Raw genomic sequence first — 21,091 nt, 5'->3', positions numbered from 1 at the left:
AACACCCGTCCCGTAAAAAAAAAAAAACAAGGCGCCCCGTGGGATCGAACGTGCAACCTGCGGATTCCTATTCGAAGACACTAACCACTGCGGCACACCAACATGACGTTAATTGCGTGTTAAATACTTAGTTGCCATACAAACTTAAGGTTCAACTTGGTTATGTTTGTCGTGTACACAACATAGACAAGATCTACACCTGCTACTAAATATTGCACATTTATTAAACACAAGCAACTGCGGCCTGTAACGATTGCCACTATGTTAATGACACTAGTGCTATTTTTTTGTAATCCCCAACTTCAAGAAAAAAAAAGCCAAGTGGAATGGGGAGCAGCGACAGTTTACCGGCGGGGTCTGCCAAGTTTAATATCCGTTTCGCGCTCGTTCTAAAGGGCGACATCTGTTCACGCTTTATGACGCTTCTAGGCTCATTCCATAGATACGCCCGCCTAATTTATTTGAGTATTGGAATGCTTTTCGCGCAATGTAGAGGGCGGTCGCGCCAGCGCAATGCTGTAGCTCTTTCGCTAAAGCAACAACTACATAACGGCTTGGCCAAAACGAATGCAGTGTGCCGGAAACATTACGCTATCATATTGGTTCACTAAGCACACGAATTGCCACGTCTGAGTTCTCGTACAAAAGCTAGAGAAGTGCCGGCGAGTGTGACCGGCGGCTGTCGGTGAAAAGACACTTAATTACATTCTCTGGGAATGCTTTAATCGCGTCGCATCGATGTTTGTTGCTTCTTGAGCGGACATCATACACAATGAAAAATGCTTCATTTAGGTTAATTGATGCCATATGGCTGCGCTGTATTGTCATACTTAATCGTCGTAATCATGTATTCTGAAACCCGGAAGCCTGATAACACAATTGTACGGGCTCGGTCAGTAGGCCTAACCTTTGGTGGAAATCATGGTCGTAGAACATGTAGTGTACAGATCCCAGCTTTGTACACTATATAAATTGCACGCCATTATAAGCCCACCCATCATCTGCTTACTGCTTCCCAGCATTATCGCGATGGTGGGCAGAGCTTCTCAGCTTGGTACACCATGTGGCCCACCCTAACAAGCAGCACCCATCATCTGCTTAGTGCTTCCCAGCATTATCGCAATGGTGGGAAGAGTTTCTCAACTTGGTACACCATGTAGCCCACCATAATAAGCACCACCCATCATATGCTTAGGGCTTCCCAGCATTATCGCAATGGTGGGCAGAGTGTCCCATTATTGCCCACTATCTAGCCTCTGCTTTCCACCATCATTTCCACTTTACCCATCATCTGTACACCATACCACCCAGTATGTCCCAGCATAACCACCATATTTTCCACTACGTCCCACCATAGCCATCATAATTTCCACCATGCCAACTATTATTACAACTACTCCCACCATGTTTTCCAGTATCCACCATGGCAATTTTTCCGATAGGGTTAGGTATACACTTCTCTCCCTTATTTTATATATATATATATATATATATATATATATATATATATATATATATATATATATATATATATATATATATATATATATATATATATATATATATATATTCTCGCAGCAATTCATACACGCCATTCTAACAACCTTACCACATACACATGGCCCCACTCATGCGTTGGCTGCTGTGAGGAGCATGCACAGTAGCTTTCGTTGACACTCGCAGTGCATCATGTTACTGTAACATAAACAACAGCGTCATAAGACTAGACTATATTTTAGTTTTATGACATTCTTTGGCTCTCAAGGTGCAGGATGCACTTCTTGAAAAGAAAAAGAAAAGGCAGGTCCCACGCACAGTATACAGGAATCGACGCATAATGCAAAGCAGCCGGGAAGGAGGAAACCATGCTGTGCAATTAAGACGTGAATATTATGATTGGCATGTCAAGAAATGTCATTTATGGTCATCATACAGTGGTATGCAATGCAAATTTTGCTGTATATTAAGCTAGCGAAATTGCCGCAAGCACACCAAGAGCCCGGCATGTAAATCACGTGGTGCATGATTGTATGTCATAATTTACATGTTACCATTTGCTTTTTATGTTCATCATGCAGTCACGTCCATAGGTTAATGAACTAACCCACGAGTAGACACAATCAAACTCAGATCAAGCCGTGAGCTTCAGTCTGAATGAGCTGCATAAGTTTTGCTGACCTATGGTCACGTCATATTAATTTTGGTATAAACCAAGCTATAGCAAAATAACCGCAAGCACACAAGGAGCGTGACATGCATGTGAGCCCATTAGTGACATGCATGTCATGGTTTTACCATTACCACACCCTTAATTTGTTATTTGTGCAAAAATATCTCGTGATATCATATTTGGCTTATATCTATATAATGAAACAGTTGCGAGTGTATATATATAAATATATATATATATATATATATATATATATATATATATATATATATATATATATATATATATATATATATATATATATATATATATATTGTAAGATGGCGTCCAGTGCCCTCAAGACTCTTCTTTATTGTCTCGAGTATGTGCCCCACAACCTAAACAGGAGTGGTGATGATAAGTATGTACAGATGAAAAGATGGAACGAGTAATGATGCTCACACCTATTTTCCCCGTGCACTTGATCGACCGACCCGGCCGAGAATTAGGCGGAAAAGGTACGGCGAACAAAAGGTTTAAGGCGTGAAACGTGATCTATCTCAGATGCACGGTAACGACAGTCCGAGGAACCCTCGACGGGAGTGACAAGGTAATTGACAGGAGATGCTCGTTCACTAACAACGTAAGGTCCAAGAAAGCGTGACTGAAACTTTTCACACAATCCGGATGTACGAACAGGCGTCCAAAGTAGTACTTCATCTCCAGGACGGAAGGTGACATCTCGACGAAAGCTGTCATATCGTTGCTTGCGGTCTAGTTGACTGGCCTCCGTGTTGAGTTGAGCCCGTTGCGTGCGTCAGCGAGCCTGGAGACGAAATTTTCTGGCGTAGTCGTGGACGTTTTTGTCGTTACATTGAAGAAAGAGGCGTCAATAGTGAATGTCGGCGCACGACCATAGACGAGGAAGAAAGGTGAATACCCGGTGGTTCGTTGAACAGCGGTGTTGTGTGCAAACGTTACGAACGGTAAGATGTTGTCCCAGTTATCGTGGTTCGGTCCGATGTATATGGATATCATGTCGATTAGAGTCCGGTAGAATCGCTCTGTCAGGCCATTTGTCTGCGGGTGGTAAGCGGATGTGGTCTTTTGAACTGTGCCACAAGTTTTTAGAATTTCGTCAAGAATTGTCGACATGAAGGCCTTGCCCCGGTCACTCAACAACGTGCGAGGTGCACCATGACGCAACACAATGGCTTCTGAAAAGAAGGCGGCAACGTATGAGGCGGAGCTAGTGCGTAGAGGAGCGGTCTCCGCGTATCGTGTGAGGTGGTCGATGGCTGTGACGATCCAGCGGTGGCCCGCTGGCGTTACGGGAAGTGGCCCGACGAGGACTATTCCGACAACGACAAAAGGTGTGTTGGGACATGGAATGGGTTGTAATAAGCCAGCAGGAGCTGAAGTTGGTCGTTTCTGGCGTTGACAAAGTGTGCAAGAAGCGACATAATTAGCCACAAAGGTAGAAAGACCAGACCAGAAGAAACGGCTCCTAACGCAGTTGTAGGTCTTCTGAAATCCCAAGTGTCCAGCTGATGGATCGTCGTGGAGTGCTTCGAGAACTTATTTTGTTTTCGCAGTGAACGGGGAAGTACTCACTTACCGATGCCCATCCGCATTGTAAGTATAGCGCTGCAGGACATTGTTGTCTAGCTTGAACTGCCGTAGCTGACGATGTAGTCTGGCATTAGGTGGAGAAGGCGAGTCATTCAAGTACCCGATGATGCGGTTACAGTATGGGTCGTCACGTTGGCACGCGCAAACTGAGCGCTGTTGTTTAAAGATAGTGACCCAGCAACTGCCAGGGGTGATAACGTGAGTGCAGAGGAAGCCGCTTGATCACCTGAGGGGCATCGAGGATGCGTGGTTGTAGATGAAAGTGGCAAATGGCAGCGAGAGAGAGCGTCGACATCCTGATGTTGTTTGCCAGACCTGTACACAACGTCCAAAGTGTACTTTTGCAAACGGAGTATCCAGCGACCGAGTCGCCCAGACAAATTCTTCAGCAAGGACAACCAGCATAGGGCATGGTGGTCGGTAATGACAGTGAAGTGGCGTCCATACAGATAAGGTCGAAACTTCTGGATGGCCCAAACGACAGCAAGACATTCCTGCTCTGTTATCGAGAAGTTCTGCTCTGCAGGTGTTAGTGCGCGGCTGGCATACGCAACTACTCGCTCACGTGAAGTGTCGTCACGCTGGAGAAGGACGGCACCGATTCCGTGGCCGCTGGCATCTGTGTGAAGTAAAGTGGGGGCGCTCTCATCGAAGTGACGGATGACGGGGTCTGATGTCAAAGCACGTTTAAGGGCTTGGAAAGCACAGTCGCACTCGTCAGTCCAAGTGAAGGCCGTTCCTGATGTCAGAAGCTTGTGTAACGGCCCCGCGTTGGCAGCAAAGTGACTGATAAAGCGGTGGAAGTAAGACGCCAGGCCCACGAAACTTCGCAATTGTTTTTGATTGCCCGGACGTGGAAAATTAATTACGGCAGCAACCTTGTCGGGGTCGGGTCGAACGCCATCTTTGCTGACAAGGTGACCCAATACTTTGATGCTCCTGCTGGCGAAGTGGCACTCCTTTGTATTGAGCTGAAGCCCAGCGTTCGAAATGCACGTAAGAAATTCGTCCAAACGCTTAAGGTGCTGAGGAAAAGTAGAAGAATAAATTACGATGTCGTCCAAATAGCATAAGCAGGTTCTCCACTTTAGACCACGTAAAACAGTATCTATCATGCGCTCGAATGTTGCTGGAGCGTTGCATAAGCCAAAAGGCATGACGTTGAACTCGTAAAGCCCATTAGGCGTTGCAAACGCTGTTTTCTCCTTGTATGCTTCGTGCATAGGTATTTGCCAATACCCGGATCGAAGGTCAAGGCTGGAGAAATATTCTGCGCCTTGTAAGGAGTCCAGGGCATCATCTATGCGTGGAAATGGATATACATCTTTTTTTGTTATTTTATTTAGCGCTCTGTAATCAACACAAAAGCGGACAGAGCCATCCTTTTTCCGGACCAACACCGCAGGAGACGACCAAGAGCTGGATAAAGGTCAAATAATGTCCCGTTTGAGCATGTCGGCGACGTTTTCCTCAATCATTTGCCGTTCCGCCGAAGACAGACGGTAAGGGCAGCGGCGCGCAATGGAGCTGCCTTTGGTTTAGATGCTGTGCTCTGCAACAGATGTGCGGCCCAAAACTTTGGAATGTACGTCGAACGAAAAGCTGTGCTTTTGGAGAAGGTCTAATAGATCTCTCTTTTGCTCAGCAGTGAGGTGAGGATTTATGGTAGCATTTAAAGCAGCAGTGGTTGCCTTGGTATCGGTTGTAGCAGACGAAGGCGGTGATTCTGCGTGAAGAGGAACCAGCGAGAAAGGCTCGCTGTCAGCGAAGCAGCTCCTAGCAGTGCCCTGGGGCAGCATCACTGGCGATGAAGTTGGGTTCAAGGTGGTGACCAATGTCTTACCGTCGTTAAACCGCACAAGGCCGGGTGCAATGGTAAGCCCCGCAGGTTTGGAGGGAACTGATGGAGCAATTAACACGTCATCGTTAACTATATTATCCGAAGCGATCGTGAGAATTCGTTCATCTCCTGGTGAAATGAAACAATCCGCGGCAGCAACGAAACGGAAGCTGTATGGATCGACATCGGATGAACTCTCAGTAGCTGACATATGAATTACTCGCTGACGACACGATATGAAAGCTGATGCTGAAGAAAGGAAGTCCCATCCTAAAATGACTGTGTGAGTGCACAAAGGAAGTACAAGAAACTGAATGTGGAGAAAGATGCCATCTATGAAAACGCGGACTGTACAAACACTTGAAGGCTGAATAGGGACTCCATCTGCGCAACGAAGGGGAGGGCCATCGTATGGCGTCCTAACTTTTTTCAAGCGGGCACAAAAGTCTGCACGAATTACCGAAAGTGATGCGCCTTTGTCTACTAGTGCCTCTGTCTGTATACCTTCAACATACACCAATAAAACATTTGATGGGCGGTCTGGAGGAGTTTGACGCAGTTCGAAAGATGCAGCTTTCCCTCCCGAAGCTGTACAGTTTAGTTTTCCAGTTGGCGCTCGGGAATCGAAGTAGAAGGTCGAAGGGGAGAGGAGGAACGCCGCATCGGTGAAGGTGAGCGACAATGGGAGAAACGGGAACTGCCAACTGAGGCAAAGTTCTGCGGAGACGGCGACCGGCGTGTGCTGTTCTGATACTGTCGGCGATAGGGTGGTACAGTTGGGTAGAAGTCGTCCCGTTCATAGTCACCATAGCTTCGTCTTTCGTCTTGTTGACGGCGTCGGCAATACCTTGAAATATGACCACGGATGCCGCAATAAAAGCAAGTCGGTCGTGTAGTGCGCCAGGTGTTGTAAGGCTGGGAAGATGGTCGCGGTGCGAGCGAGTTGAGCGAGCCATGCACATCGGGCAGTGGTAGCTGCATTGGGCTGTGCTGGGGTGCAGGTGTCCTAGCAGCAACCTGAGCATAAGTTGGCATGGCCACAGGATAAGAACTCGGAACAGGTGTGACAGTCATCGAGGCCAGGCTTTGGTGGGGCGCAGGCGTCGTTGCAGCACCGTGAGCATAACTTGGCATGGGCACGGGATCTGAGCACGGAACTGGTGTGCCTGTACGTGATCAAGGCCAGTTCCTCCCTCACGACGTCGCGTAAACTAGTAGCAGGTGGCGTCGTTCGAATATCAAGGTGGCGAGGTGAAGCCTGTGCATGAAGTTCCTCGCGGATGACAGAGCGGATCAATGAACGCAGCTCTGTGGTGTCGTGACTCGAGCTGAGATCAGGCATATCAGGTTGCACCCGAGTGGTTTGAAGCTCCTCGAGGCACTGACAGGTAGCTACAACATCGGCGATGGTCTGGGGATTCTGCACCACAAGCGCATTAAAAGCGACCATCGCAATGGCTTTCAGCAGGTGGCGCACGCGGCCGTTTTCCGCCATATGGTTGTCGATGCGGCGGCAAAGGGCGAGAACATCTTCAATGTAAGAAGTGTAAGACTCGCCGGGGCGTTGAAAACGTGCACCAAGCTTTTTCTTGGGGATATCCGAGCGCACTGACGGGTTGGCGAAAATCTGGCGGAGGTGGCGCATAAAGGCGGGCCATGTCAAAAAATCGGTAGCGTGGTTTAAAAACCACGTTTTTGTGACGCCGCTCAAGTAGAAAGCAACGTGGGTGAGTTTCGCAGGCTCATCCCAGTTGTTGATGGCACTCACGCGGTCATACTCCTCGAGCCAGTTTTCCACGTCCTCAACCGGAAGCCCTGCGAACAGCGGAGGATCCTTTTGAGGGCTGGTGACCAGGTGAGAAGGGCTTCTTGGCAGTGGGAGCGGTGGCGCAGCTGCTACGCTAAAATGGTCGGCTTGCGACATTACCGCACCCAGGACGTAAGAGGTGGCCTGAACGGAGCTCCAGGGATGTGTTCTAGAAGACGCTGGGGTTGTGCGAGAGCGCGAGAGGACGCGGGAATCAGGCAGCACTCTCCACCACTTGTAAGATGGCGTCCAGTACCCTCAAGACTCTTCTTTATTGTCTCGAGTATGTGCCCCACAACCTAAACTGGAGTGGTCATGATGAGTATGTACAGATAAAAAGATGGAACGAGTAATGATGCTCACAATATATATATATATATATATATATATATATATATATATATATATATATATATATATATATGTATATATATATATATAGTGGGAGTAATATTTCAATGGGCCAGTTAGTCTTTGTGAAAGTATGGGATATGGTACAACGGGAAACGGACGAAGATTAAAGGTAAAAAGAGCCGACCGACCCATTTACGGGAGACCCTTCCTTTGCGCCCGCCGCATGCCGACCGACCCATTACGGGGAAGCCCTTTCTTTACGCACGCCGTCACGGACCCTCCCGGCACCGCGGCGACAATCTTGGGTGGCCCGACACACGTCGAGAACTGAACAGCACGTGATAAGAAACGTATGTGGACGTACACGGACAGTTGGTTTCGTTCTCAGTGTTGACAGTGGTTCTTCCTCTTTCTTTTACTTTCTTTCTTTTTTTCTTCTTTTTTTCTCCCCCCCTTTTTTTTCTCACTCTCGCAAACAGATTTCAAGGCGAGAGGGACGCGGCAGCAACGAAGTTTGGAAATTCATGTCAGTATAACTCATCCCCTGATGAAGGGAGGACTCCTCCCAAAACTGTTGGGAAATAAATATATTTATCCTTGTTGACAACGCTCCCGTTGTGCCATATCCCATATATATATATATATATATATATAGAGAGAGAGAGAGAGAGAAGAGATTGTTTTATTGTATGATTGATTGATTCAAAGTCACAGAAGTTCACTAAGAAATGCATTGCATATGAAGTTAAATAATTTGAAAATGTCAGATTTTATTAGTATATTGCATGAATGGCACCAGTGCTCTATCTGGCTTATTAAATGCATATTATTAAATTTATTGTTATAAAAATATACAAAACACACCTATTTCATTTGCAGAACCCTCTGAAGAAAGTAGCATGTTATGATCGTAAATCTGTAATGGCTGGATGGCTCATTGGGATGTTGTCACTCTGTGACCACATTGCTTGTATTGCCTCTGTTGGCAATAAAACGCCAATGATAACCCCATTCCATTCATAGACAGTGCCAAGTTTACTGCCTACATCTCAGATCAGTGGGCTTGGGCTGAAGGCTGCTGTTGCGAACGCGTGTTGCCACTTGCGTTACATCGTCAAAAAGCTTACAGTGTTACAAAATTGAAAAAAATAAAGTATTTCACAAGTTCAAAAAACAATATTTCCCTGTAACTTCACATATCTTTAGCTAATATATATATATAACTTTATGAATACCTTTAGTCCACTAAGTGACCAACAAAATTGGTTTTCAATGAACACTCAGCTTTGTTCTAAAAATAAAGCGAAATTGAAATTTATCTTTTAGACGATATATCTTGAGCACCTTAATCGTTTTTACTTCATAGCATGTTGAACAGGCTGCTATGACATGTTATTTGTGCCATTTTATTTTGACATGCTTCCACAGTGAATATCGAACTTCACAAATTTATTCAATTTGGCTCAAGCCAAAATCGCTTAATGAGTTTATATACATAAAAAGTAATTTATTTATAGTTACATTATCTAATTAGCTTGCCATAAATACCATTTTTCGAGTGCATTCTACAGACATCCTTTGAATGAAAATTGTTGTTTGATACTCTTTAGCTGAGTCGGCGAAAAGCTATAAACTAGCACAAACAGGCAGGAAAATTTTCGCCTACAAAAATTAGCAAGCAGAGCAAGTTTTAAACACAAAGAAAAAGTGTGGTGATTTTTAAGCCAGATTTTGCAAAAAGCTGTTAAAGAGTGAGAATCATTTTAGTGGAGAGTTGGAGATGTTTGTCTGGCTTTTCACCTGACATGTTGCTCCAGATACTGGGTGATAACTATGATATATGCAGTGATAAATACATAACACATGCACTCACGCACGTGCACTACACTATTTACGATGTTTTAATCAGATTCGGGGCCCAAAAGAATGTCAGTAGCACTTTTGTGGCATGTAACGCACTGGAGCTACTTTGCCATGGGCCTAAAATACCTGGTGACTCTCCTTAAAAAGTATAAGTGATTGCTGTCTATATCTAACAAATTCTGGCATTTTGGATTATATTTATCATACCTTTATCTTGTGTTTGTTTGATACTATTGAGATTTTGCTGTAATTTTAAACAATCAAAAAACGTTCCCCTAAAGTTATTCAAACAAAAGACCAAATTGAATGGTACTGCACAATATTACTTGAACTTTTCAAATACTTTCACACCGTTAATTCTGACACGTCAACTCTACCATGCTGTGTCCAAACTTTCATTGCATGACTTCATCAGTGTACTGTTATGATTTACTTTAGAGCTTTGCCTCTAAATTTAAGTTTACAGACTTTAACAAAGTAGTACGACCTTTTCGAGACAGTGTATTGGAAGGCTCCAGACAATTTGAACCCCATTGGGTTCTTTATTGTGCCCTAGTATTCCACCTGACGTGGTTCTCTAGGATTTCACTTCTACAGAAATGCAACCGTGGTGCCTGGATTAATCAAAGCTGCATCTATTGAGCGAGTAGGCGAGTACTGTATGAGCCACTGAAGGGGCACCACCTCTGAATATATAAGTGCATACATGTGCACCAGTCTATACATGCAAGTGCTTCTCTTGAATAAAAAATGATTTTTTTGTGGCTAAAGTATTTTCATGCTATTTTTTTTCTTCAGGCTTAGAAATGGCATAAAAAAGACATTCACAAACTTTATTGATGATGACTAACCAGCCTAAAAATTGATAAAGCGGTTTCATTTAAAAGGGAAAGGGACTTTGGTACATTAGAATGGTCCTTTACTGATTTTATTGCAAGGAACGCCTCAAGGCCCTTACTTGTAGGGATATATTACATAAGGAGGAGGGAAAAACAGGTAAGCTGTAGCATCAATAAAAAGCAGAACAACAATACTCATCAAACAAACACCTAAAGAAGTGTGACATAACAAACAAAATATACAAAAAATGCAATTCTGAAAATAGAAAGGCTCTAGTGAGACAGCCTACAAATGGGTAATATATTTAATAAGTTTATTAAATTTAAGTGTATTGATTTCAGTTGCAATATAAGGAGGCAGCCAGTTCAACTCGATAATGGTTTTAGGGATGAATGATTTAGCAAAGTTGGAAGTACAGCAAGCTATGTGTTTAATTTTGAAAGGACGATGATGATGTGGAAATATGATTGGAAAAGAATGAAGTAATGAGTGGCAGTATATTTTATAAAAAAGAGGTAAACAAACTAGTGTACAATGATGGTAAAGGTTATCAAGACCAGCACAAGCCTTTAGGACTGACACACCAATGAAATGGTAGTAATCAGAAAAAAAAAAAATAAAATCTGTTGCATTATTCTGGAGAGATCGATGTTGCCTATGATGTAGGCCTAATCCAGGTGCCACATCTATGAAGTATACTCTGTATTTTAGGATTAATTGAAGTAAAGTGGGTGAGTTTATGCACCTGTGCAGGAGCATGTTGTAGATTACAATTTAAGAGGCAGAGAGGTAGTGGCAACTACAAAGCGAAATAGGTATGACGGTTCCATGTCAGGTCAAACATAGAATGAACATTTAAATAGTTGTCAGTGGAAGCTGAATCAGCATTTATGTCATTAGGAGTATGTGAAGTTCAGAAAGCAGCATGAAACTTTTTGTAAACGTGACAAGTTTAGCCTTACACTTATTCAGAAATGTAGCCATGATGAGCACCAAGTTGTAATTGAACAGAGGTTGCTTTATAATAACTGATAGCCAGAGTTACTTTTCATGGCTCAGTACACTACAAATGTGGTCATCAGTGAAAAAGTCTAGTTTGAGAAAAAATACATTTAGGCAAATCATTAACAAATATTAGAAAAGAACAGGGGACCAAGGAAACTTCCCTGCAGAGTGCCAGATATTACTTGAGCCGTCGAAGAGTTAGAGCCATTAACAGAGGTGAATTGACTGCAATATCAGAGGAACCCTTGTATACTAAGAAGTGTGTGTGAATGTTCAGTTGTGTTAACTATAGAGTCTATGGCCCGTATTCACAAGCCAACCTTGGCCTTTCCTCGAGTTCTCCTCAAGCTTCTGTACCCTCTACTCGTGTTATAAAGGCACGAAAATGGTAAGGAGGTAAAAAACTACAAGAAGACTGGTTTACGAATACTGGCCAGCTTTGTACATCAAGCGCAATAAAGGCTTACAACCGATAATAAAAACTTGAGGTAATACTGAGGATGGTTAGTGAATACAGGCCTATGGTCGGAGACCCAATCAGTGCATCGAAAAAAACTGGGAAACAAGGTTTCAACTTGAAAGCCAGTGTCTATTAATAAGCCATGAGTAAATTATGTCAGCTGATGATCACAAGGAAATTCCTTACAGAAACTGTGCTATTTAAACATGATGTTCTTTGAAATAATTATTTATTTGAGTTTGAATGGTGCCTTCGAGGAGCTTGGAAAAGGTGTAAGTGAAAGGAATGGGTCTGTAGTTTAGAGAATCAGGGCAGGTGCCTGATTAGAACATTGCATAACTTGGCTTCACACCAGTCATGAGGAATGCAGCAAAAGGATAATGATCAATAAAAAAAGGGCAGTAAAGGCTTCAAAAATACTCCCACATATATTTTTATTATATCGTGGCTAAAAACAAGGACATCCATACTTGCAGCATTTTTATTGTTTGTAAATAAAGAAAAAATACCATCTTTACTGATGACTACAAATTTATTGCATAGAATAGAGAAATCATGAAATGAACTAAAGATTCGAAAAGGAGTAACCATTTCAAGAGTGAAAACAGATGAGAACGCTTTTATAATAAGATAGGCAGAATAGACACCGTTTAGCTAGTCAATGTTCAGATGCATCAGGACATAAATGTGGCTTATATTACATTCCAAAATCTCCAGGGTTTATTACATAGCATAGTGGACACGCAGGGCCGTCTGCGTAAGCAGACGTTTGGTGTGTAGCGACACCACGGACCCGAGCTAAGGGGGGGGGGGGGTGGTTTCTCACCAGAGATGGATTTGCCACCTTGGTGCAGTATCTGGCCACCACCTCCCACATGCATACGTCAATTAACTCACAACCCTCAGTACCCAGCAGCTGCGAAGCAACTGACCACGGCGGCGGTCAGATCTTCAACGCATCAGAGGGTGCTAAGAATCTGTGGATCCAGACAGGCCGCCATTGGAACCTGAACTTGGCAGCGTTTAACACTAGAACCTTATCTAGTGAGGGAAGCCTAGCTGTACTATTCGAGGAGCTAGACGGTGTTAAATGGGATATAATAGAACTCAGTGAGGTTAGGAGGACAGATGAGGCCTATACGGTGCTATAGAATGGGCACGTCCTTTGCTATCGAGGCTTGGCTGACACAAGAGAACTGGGAGTGGGGTTCCTAATTCACAGAAACATAGCTGGCAACATATAGGAATACTATAACATTAATGAAAGGGTGGTAGGTATCGTAATTAAACTCAATAAGAGATACAAGATGAAGGTGATACAACCTTACGCGCCTACATCCAGCCACGATGATGCATCAGTTGAAAGCTTCTATGAAGACGGACGTGGAATCAGCAATGAGTAACGTAAAAACACACTATACTATACTGATGGCAGACTTTAATGCAAAGATAGGGAAAAGGCAGGCTGGAGACCAGGCAGTAGGAGATTATGGCATCGGTACTAGAAATGCCAAAGGAGAGCTACTAGTAGAATTTGCAGAACGCAATAATTTACGGATTTTGAATACCTTCTACCGAAAACGAGAAAACCGTAAGTGGACATGGAGGAGCCCTAATGGGGAAAGTAAGTACGGAATAGACTTTATAATGAGTGCACACCCAGGCATCGTGCAGGATGTGGAAGTGGTTGGCAGGGTACGATGCAGTGATCATAGAATGGTACGGTCTCGAATTCACCTAGACTTGAAGAAGGAATGACAGAAACTGATGCGCAAGAAGCCAATCAATTAGCTAGCACTGTGAGGGAAAGTAGAGGAATTGAGAGTCTCCCTTCAGAACAGGTGCTCGGCTCTTATTGAGGAAACCAGCCTTAGCGTTGACGCAATGAATAATAATCTGAAGAGTATCATTATGGAGTGTGCAGTGGAAGTTGGAGGTACGGTACTTAGACAGGACACTGCCAAGCTGTCCCAGGAGACGAATAACCTCATTAGAGCGTCAAAGCATAAATGTATAAAAACATTAAGCAAAAAGCATAAAAGCATTAGCGTAATGAGCTGAGCGACAGGTTATACGTTTTATTTTGAAGATATGGTCTGTGCGTGGAAATATGACTGTTGGTGCTTCGAAAATGCGGTGAAGGTATGGGTGATGATAGAGTTTGTGGAGAAGCGCAAGGCGGGCAGTTCTGCGGCGATGATTTAAGTCGTCAAGCTGAGCGCGAGCTTTTAGTAAAAGACAATGTCTACTTAGTGCAGGTAATAACCACGGAGCCGAACCAATAGATTGAAGTAACTAGAAGAATAAGAATGGGTAGGCGCACATTTGGCAAGCACTCTCAAGTTATGACAGGTAGATTGCCACTATCCCTCAAGAGGAAGGTATATAACAGCTGTATCTTGCCGGTACTTAGCTATGGAGCAGAAACCTGAACTTACAAAGAGGGTTCAGCTTTAATAGAGGATGACGCAGCGAGCAATGGAAAGAAAAATGGTAGGTATAACTTTAAGAGACAAAAAGAGAGCAGAGTGGATCAGGGAACAAAACGGGGTTAAGCATATCATAGTTGAAATCAAGAAGAGGAAATGGACATGGGCTAGGCATGTAGTGCATAGACATGACAATTGCTGGTCGTTAAGGGTAACTAACTGGATTCCCAGAGAATGCATGAGAGTTAGGGGGAGACAGAAGGTTGGGTGGGCAGATGAGATTAAGAAGTTTGTGGGTGTAAAGTGGTAGCAGCAAGCACAGTACCGGGTTAACTGGCGGAACATGGGAGAGGCCTTTGTCCTGCAGTGGACGTAGTCAGGCTGATGATGATGATGATGATGACATAAATGATCACCCGATTACTCGAAGTGGTCCCTAATGGCAGTAGAAAGTTGAGACGCATTGAAGGAGTATTACAAGGCAAACAACGACTATTTACCGCGCGCACCGTCGGCTTCCTGTTGCACAGCAACGGGCTAACCATGGCCGCCGCGCCATGGAAGAGGCCGTTGTCCTGCAGTTGACGTCAGGAGGATAAGGTCAGGAGGATTTTGCCCGGTCCTTTAGACCCTCATGTTTTTGTCCTGCCACTGTTGAGCTTCAGTTATGGACTAAGTAGCCAAGAAGGGCATCTATTAATCTGTCTATGTTATGAGAGATTAAGGTGCATGTGTCGTATCAGTTTAGGTCATCGTGCACAATGAATGCAATGATCCGACGCAAGCAAGTCAACGCAATATAGGCATCACACATGAAGCAAGCACTTCAGCTCCTTAGTCAGACATAAGATCGCAGCACTTCCAACCATGCCCTGGTCACCTCAATAGCGAGACGTGAAGACTTCGTAGATCATGTGAGTTTTTGGACAAAATTGTAGTGCTTTTGTAATCTAGCTGCTATAGGCAACATTGAAAGAGGCTCTCGTGCAGTGCCAGGATTACCAGCCTAATGCTGACTGTACTAACATTGCCGTCACAGGTGAAATTAATGAATTAGTGTGGTTTTCATGTTGGGTGTTGCATTGATTAAATTGATGGCAACCTGTACAGTATGGCTAGTAATTCAAGTAGTAATGGGTTAGTCATTTTTATCTCATTTGTGAAGAAACGCCGGATGAAAACAGCTTGTATACCTTTCTCTTATGTTGATGATAATAACCTTTCTACTTTGTTAAGGTTTCTACATGCATATGAAGCTACAGTAGTCAGCCCTGTCCATAGCCGTACAAGGTTTGCAAGTCTTACCTGCGAACCAATCGCTGCACTATAATGCGCTAAAAAAAGGAAAGAAAACCGAAGAGCACCTGCAAGTGCTTTATATGGCAGTCTACTTGCAAACATATTCAACTCATACTTAGTGGAAGTGCAGCAGCACATCGTAGCCGCATGAATTAAGATGTGTGACCCTGGGCATGAGGGAGGTCAAGCTGGTTTGCTTGGTGGTCCAGACACGACTACCTGGTCTAGAGGCACAAGCAACAACATGGCCAACATTCCCGATTTGTTTAAAAGAAATAAGCGTACCATCTCTTCCTCAGAGTGTAAGCATGTAAACATTTTAATATCCAGTGCAAGGGTATAGTTAGCACAGAAGCTTAACGTGGCATGCATAGCGCGTACATAAATGACTTTTTTGTTAACTTTTTCATATAAGGCCATCAATAATGTGCTGCATGAAAACTGAAAATTGCATACGCAAGTTGGAACGCATTCTTGATTTTAGCAGCGCACTGAAAGATCCTCGACCCTCAGAGCACTGCTGAAATTAATAACAATAATGTGCTGTCTGCGACACAAGTTAACAAGTTTCTCCTAAGCACATTTTGGGCTGATCTTCCTGAATGCCGCTTCCTTTGATTTCGAATGTTTGATTATCCTCACAGAATTGGACATTTATACGCTTGTTCAACAATCGATGCACTTTCTTGCCGAGACGTACAAGGACACACAAAAATCCAGGCCCATAAGCGAAAACGATGCAGCTGACTGCATCGTTTCCTCCGCCACTGGGTAAGCAATGCTGTTCGCGCTATTTATTGAGGCTCTGATGACAGAAAAACGCGCCGTAGTCGACGTGGTACTAGAACAGCGTCACTGGACGCATAGATTTTGCGAACGAAAGGCACGGATGAACATTAATTTGACACCAGACCACCGATTTCCTCTCGGTCTACGAAAGAAACACTCTGTCGACAGGCAAGGATGCACATTAATTTGACACCAGACCCCCGATTTCCTCTCGGTTTATCAAAGAAACACTCTGTTGACGTTGCGATGCAGATTTATCACACGGTGTTCGGCGAATGCTGTTGACATGGCACATTGCGATGTAGAACGTACACATGCACTGTAGAATAATTTGGGTAGTCGTAGGATCAAAATACGCTCCAAACCGAAACCAGGGGCAAACCCGCTGCACCCTCGAGCACAGAACAAACAATCAACTTATTTTCCTTTTAGTAATACTTATAAACCAACAAATAATTTATTCGCTTGTTAAACTGAGCAATATATACTAATATTACAAAAATACTACACAAAACAAATAATTTTATGCCATGCGTTAATAATTAATTTATGCACATTAAAAAACATGTTACACATGCTCCGCGCGGCGCCAGACGCTGTGGCTTCTGCGCCGCACGGAAGTGACGTCACTTTAAAACTTATTAACTAAAGATATTTATTTGTAAAAACTGTTATAGTATATAGCGTTAAATCTACCAAGATTTTACTAAGCAAGTGTATGACGAGTAAGTTAGTTTATATTTGTCAATCGAATAGATATTACAAGTATTTAAATTAAAGGGGCCGCCATGGGCGCTGCGGCTGCAAAAGGTAAACAGTGTGAGATGGTAGGTAGAGCACGGCCGCTGGATCAAAGCGCACTGTGCGCTAGCCTTTGATCCAGCGGCCGTGGCTAGAGTTTCCTACAATATTTACTAGAGGGAACTCTGGCGCTAATATGAAAAGGCATTCATTCAAAAAAGTACATACTGGCAAAGGGTCAACCAGGAGTGCAAGGAACATTTATGGCTAAAAGGGAAAGTGGCATGGCAAATGACACTCCTTGGTTTGGTATACTTGTCGACGGGAGCAAAGGCCAAAAAGGAAAACCAGGCAATGGTCGAGTGTATATCAAAGGACGTTGAGGGATTAAGAGGAGAGTGCGAGATAATTATACTAGGAGATATGAACGCACACATAGAAGATATAGATGGGTATTCTGACTCAACAGGCAAAATGATCATAGATATGCGTGAAAGGCATGATTTGATCATTTGCACCAATACTGAGAAGTGTGACGGGCAAATAACATGGGAGGTAGGAAGGTTGCAGTCAACGATAGATTACGCACTGATGTCACATTGTATGAAAAGCTCAGGGGAATGCACATAGATGAAGGTGGCTCCAGAAGTCTGGCTAGTGATCACAAAGGTATCAAGCTAAGTTTTGGAAGAGCAGTGCAAGTGGGAAGGAGACAAGATGAGCAACTACAGGAAAATTTTTATTCAGAAATGCAAATAGATATAGCTACTAAATAAATTGAGAAAGTAATCACTGAGGATAATAAAACTGTGTGGTCATACACAAATCTAGCTAGACTGTTTGGGCTGAGCTTGCTAAGGCACGTGACAAGTCACCCCGGAAAAAAAGACACAAGCCCAAGAGTTGGTGGGATGAGGAAGTTAAGAAAGCCATAGCAAAACGTCAAGAAACCTCTAGGGAACACAGACATGCTAAGCAACGGGCTGAACCGACAGATGATGTTGAAAGAAAATGGGAAATCTCTCCTAGCTATAGAAGGAAAGCATCCCTCCTGATCAATGAAAAGATTAGAAGAAAGGGTGCTCAGTGGCTGGCAGAAGTACATAAAAAGGACAGAAAGGCGGCTGCGAAATTTTGGAACCATCTAAACTCCCTAAGAAATGAGACAAACCTAGAGCAGAGGTTTATAACTACAGCTCAAGGTGCTAGGCTAGAAGGGAACGAAGCTATTGAATATATAGGAACAAGGGTGACAGAAAAATTTCAACAAAGAAGTGCCTTATGCACCACAATAGACAGGGATGGATCAAGTGGCACAATGGCTCCATTTTCACAACTAGAGTGGGAAAGGGCTGAGAAGAGGGTTCCAAGTAGTACATCAACAGGCCCAGATGGCATTCCAATTATGCTGATAAAGACATAGGGTCCGAAGTCTAGACGGACTTTGAGAGAGGCAGTAAGCAGAACAATACTCGATGGGTAAGTCCCCAATGGATGGAAGCTTAGCAGGATGAGCATGATCTATAAAGGAAAGGGGGACAAAGCTGACATAAGTGTTGTATATTGGTCTGTTTGGTTTCGGTTCCACGATCACTGCCGCTGGTGGCGCGAGTGTTGTTTATGTATATAAGCATGCGCAAGCTGGAATAAAGGGGCTTTTGTTCCGATGGGCACTGAAGTTGTCGAGTCGTTCATTCACCGGCGGCACACGCCGCCACTACATTGGCGACGAGGGTGCTCGTTTAAAAGGGGGTCTGATTTTCGCCGACTGGTTCCCGCACCATGAGTGTCTCCGGACTGGCACCACCGCCCCCGTTCCTGCCCACGCCTGGCCGCCCTGCTGTTGCCTGGCCACAATGGATCCGCATCTTCGAGAATTTTCTGCTCGCACCTGGTGTTTCGGACTGTGCGCCGGACCGTCGCAAGGCTCTCCTAATCCACAGCCTCGGCGTAGAAGGCCAGCGCATATTTCACACACTACCGCTTCAGTCTTCGGCCAACGCAAAGTCCGGTGAGCCAACTTCTGATACGGATTCAGGAAATGTCAAGTACACTTCCCAGACACAGCATGAAACGTCGTCGTACTATACCGCTGTCGCAGCGCTGCATGCGCACTTCATGACAACAACCACGGAGGAAGGTCCTTCTTCCGTGACAACAACAAATGTTGTGGTCGAACGGCACCGGTTCGGTAGGCGCGTGCAGCAAGTCGGTGAAACAATCAATGAGTGCATTACTGCGTTACGTGAGCTTTCTGCTACGTGCTCTTTTCCTTCTCGGGAAGATTCCTCGCGTGACCAGTTCATTGCGGGCGTATTATCTCGGAACTTGCGCGAGCGGTTGCTGCTTGAAGGGTCTTCTCTTTCGTTCGCTCGACCTGTACTAATAGCGACGCAGTTTGAGCAGGCAACCAATGATTGCAAAGAATTTGCTACTGCAGATGTTCAGAGCATAAATGCTCGCGAAAGCACCCCGCCGCCCGCATCTTCTGCCAGCGACACCTCGAAGCGGTCGCGCAGCAAACAGGGCCAGTGTAGCGCTGTGGTTCACCTCGGCACAACGCATCTTCATTCCGCTACCCCGACAAAAATAAGCGGTGTCATGGTTGCGGTATTATGGGTCATTTTCGCTCAGTCTGCAACAGAAACGCCGTTCCTGTTTGTGAACTAGACGACGAAAGTTTTATAACAGAAGTATTGAGCATTCTTGCCGTGACGACATCCACTCGTCTCGCAATCTACGTATCGGTAGCCGTTGGGGAAACGAAGTTAACTTTCCTCGTGGATTCAGAGTCATCAGTATCAATTTTGACGCATGACCTATTTGGGCAGCATTTCGCAGGTCGGCAGCTTTCAGCTGCTCGAATTAGACTACTGAACTATTCGAAGAAACCCATTCCAGTGTGCGGTTGCTTCTTTGCTGATGTCACGTAGAATAACTGCACAACAAAGCTTCTTTTTTATGTCGTTGAACAAGGCACCTCGCTTTTGGGTATTGATGCAATTAGGGCGCTCAGTCTGCAAATTGATGGGTTGTCACTACAGTGCCTTGAAACGACAGCGGTGCGTACTAGCGCTCGAACGGAGCACAGCGCAATCATGACAGAGGGGGAGGAGTCCATTCACCTTCCATCAGAATTAGTCGAAGAGTTTGGCGCTCTTTTCAATCCAGGACTTGGCATCGCAAAGGGTTTTGTTCATCGCGTCAAAACACGGTTGACAGCTCAGCCAGTTGCTTCAAAACTCGGGCGCCTTCCCCTCTCATTGCGGCCACGAGTCTCGGAAGAACTGCGCCGCTTGGAAAAAATGGACGTGATAGAGCGAATACAGGCATCCGAGTGGGTGTCCCCCATCGTTGTGGTTGAAAAGAAAGATGGAGGTATCCGCCTTTGTGTAGATCTTCGACAGGTAAACAAGGCCATCATAGCAGATAGCTTTCCCCTCCCTCATACAGAAGAGCTATTGCATAGTCTGGTGGGGGCAACCCACTTTTCCAAGCTTGACCTTGCATCAGCGTACCATCAGGTCATGCTTCACCCCGAGAGCCGCGATTTAACGGCTTTTATAACACACGACAGCCTCTTTTGTTTTGAGTGCGTGTGTTTTGGGCTCGCGTCGGCATCATCTGCTTTTCAGAGTACGACGTCAAAAATTTTGCAGGGCTGCAGCGGCGTCCTGTTCTATATCGATGACATCATTGTGTTTGGGAAGGGCAGAGAGGAGCACATGGCAAATTTTACCACAGTGCTGAAGTGCATAAAAGAGGCAGGACACAAATTGAACCCGAAATACGTCATCGATACGCCGGAACTTGCGTTCTTGGGCCACAGGATCACCGCAAACTGTATTGTACCATTGAAGGAAAAGGTTGCTTCCATCCGAGA

Source organism: Rhipicephalus microplus, chromosome 3 (genome assembly GCF_043290135.1).
Source record: "Rhipicephalus microplus isolate Deutch F79 chromosome 3, USDA_Rmic, whole genome shotgun sequence".
Lineage (NCBI taxonomy): Eukaryota > Metazoa > Arthropoda > Arachnida > Ixodida > Ixodidae > Rhipicephalus > Rhipicephalus microplus.
This window is presented reverse-complemented; position numbering follows the sequence as displayed.